This window comes from Homarus americanus, unplaced genomic scaffold (assembly GCF_018991925.1).
Source record: "Homarus americanus isolate GMGI-L3 unplaced genomic scaffold, GMGI_Hamer_2.0 scaffold46823, whole genome shotgun sequence".
NCBI lineage: Eukaryota > Metazoa > Arthropoda > Malacostraca > Decapoda > Nephropidae > Homarus > Homarus americanus.
In genome coordinates this window covers 250679-253470 of record NW_024750540.1, presented here as the reverse complement: position 1 = coordinate 253470, position 2792 = coordinate 250679, and positions in this window count along the sequence as shown.

Sequence of the window (2792 nt, the reverse complement as noted above, 5' to 3'; positions counted from 1 at the left end):
GAAATCAATTATCTAACCACAAATCAAAAAGTATCAATACATTTTCACCTAAAGTAGTCAAATTATTTAACAATTCTCTTACCTAAAATCATAGAAAATATATCATCAACTTTCATTAGTAATAAAACTACACAATAAAACTTCCTTACCCTCAAACCATACAGATTAAATAAACTTTCATACCCAAAGTAATAAATATATACAAAACAATTCTCTAACCCCCAAAAAATATCATCCAAACAAAAGTCCTTTTTTTTTATCCCAGGACAGTCTTCTCTCTCTCTCTCGCTACCCCCAAAAGTCATAGAATGTAACAAAAGTTTTTACCCCAGGAAGGAAGTCTTGCTTGTGGTTCTCGTTGTGGTAATATTTATTGTAACTATTGTGTTCTCTGCTTCTCGTGCCATTATCCCCTGCTATCAGTGTTTATGGCTAATAGGCAAAAGTTTCTGAGTCGAATTGGTGTGTGTGTGTGTGTGTGGGGGGGTGGGTGAGGGTGTACTCGTATGTATTGGTGGGTGTGGTGTGTGTATGTGTGTGGGGTGTGGGTGGGGTATACTCGTATGTGTATTGGTGGGTGTGGTGTTGTGTGTGTGTGTGGGGTGGGGGGTGTGGGAAAAGTTATGGATGTTTGGACACTGAGATCTCTGTCAATGTCCACTGTCCCTGCCCTGTCAGTGAAGGTGTGAGGGGCCAGGTATGAACAAGTGACCCCCCCCTCTAACTATACTAGACTACAGCTGTTGTGTTTGGGTCGGCGGAGTCCTCAAGGCCCCGGTTGTTGTTATGCTGTATCGAACTGTTTCAATGTCCTGATCCGAGTCCTCTTAGCTACCATCTACAAGACCCAGATTTACTACAACCAAACTTGCTGCTGGAAATATCTCTCTCTTCTCTTCTACACTCTGACTTAGTTTGGTCTCTGCAGCTAACGTACATCTTTCTGTCCTGGTCGTCATTAGTGAAGACCCATCTCTTGAAACTCTGAAATTTCTTCTTAACTTTGGCAAGTGCCGCTTGGTTCATGTATAAAGGTTTCCTGCTTGTTCTTGAACTAACAGGCTTGGTCTTGGGTTTGTATTTTTCCACCAAATATTTCACTTTAGGATTTTCCAGGAAGATTCAAACATCCTTATTGTTCAACAAGTTGGGTCAGCCATTTCTCCTTGCTTCCTCACTCACCTTGTTGTAATAACCATTGCAATATTTGATTCTTGGTCTGGTCTTGTTATGTAACAAGTAACAATTAAAACTAAGTGATAATATGCGTAATGGTTAGTGCCAACGTGGGGAAGAGGAGGTTAATGTTGCAATTTGACCACCATATCCACCTCGCTTCTGGGTGTTCGTTCCACCTGGACTGTGGTCATGAGGGAGTGAGGCTTACTTTTCCCCCCGGGTTCCTCCCTAATCTGACAACTTTGTTTGGGATAAGTGTCACACCTCCATAAATGTTCTGTCAACTCTTCGTGTGAATGACTCTAACTTGGAGGGCCCCTAACTGTTGTCTCACCTGGAGGGCCCCTAACTGTTGTCTCACCTGGAGGGCCCCTAATTATTGTCTCACCTGGAGGACCCCTAACTGTTGTCTCACCTTGAGGGCCCCTAACTGTTGTCTCACCTGGAGGGCCCCTAACTATTGTCTCACCTGGAGGCCCTAATTATTGTCTCACCTGGGACCCATAACTGTTGTCTCACCTGGAGGGCCCCTAGCTGTTGTCTCCTGGAGGGACCTAACTATTTAGCCACACCTGGAGGACCCCCTAACTGTTGTCTCACCTGGAGGGCCCCTAACTATTGTCTCACCTGGAGGGCCCATAACTGTTGTCTCACCTGGAGGGCCCCTAACTGTTGTCTCACCTGGAGGGCCCCTAACTATTGTCTCACCTGGAGGACCCCTAACTGTTGTCTCACCTTGAGGGCCCCTAACTGTTGTCTCACCTTGAGGGCCCCTAACTGTTGTCTCACCTGGAAGACCCCCTAACTGCTCTCAGACTAACTACATATCCTAACAGAACCTATGAGGTCCTTGTAGTTCTACGCCCAGAACTATACTTGTTCAGGTTTGAGTTTCTTATCGTATTCCTGGTGTTACAATTTATATTTGTCATTCATTGGTAACGCGTTATGTTTACTGTGTGTGATAAGTGGTACAGGCAGTTGTTACCAGGAGGCACTAGTGGTGACCTTGATGGGGGGGGGGTGTGGGGGGAGATGTTGTTCGGGTAGGGTTGTTATGGGGTCTGGTATGGGGGTTTGTTGTTCAGGTGGGGAGGTGTTGTTGGGGATAATCTCGTGGAAGGGGGGAAGGTTGTATAGCCTACCACAACTACCACCACCATCACTACCATCCACAGTCCCCAACCACAATTATCACCTGTAGGTCGTTAGGAGTCGAAGGTTGAAATGACGTTAGGGAACACACATACACACACCCGCGCGCGCGCATGCACACACACACACACACACACACACACACACACACACACACACACACACACACCCGCGCACGCGCACACACACACACACACACACACACGCACACGCACACAAATAAATGAGACGAGAAAAATTTAAATGGCGAGTTACAATGCATGTATGTGCGTGCGCGCGCTAGCGTGTGTGTGTGTGTGTGTGTGTAAAAGAAAACGTATTGTATATTCATTACCTTAAAAGGCTTGTGTCGTACAAATGCCCCATTAAAAGAAATATAGGAAAGGTACGTTTATATAATGGACATATAATGGACATGATGAACTATATAATGAAGGTTTATAGGTTTTATATATCAC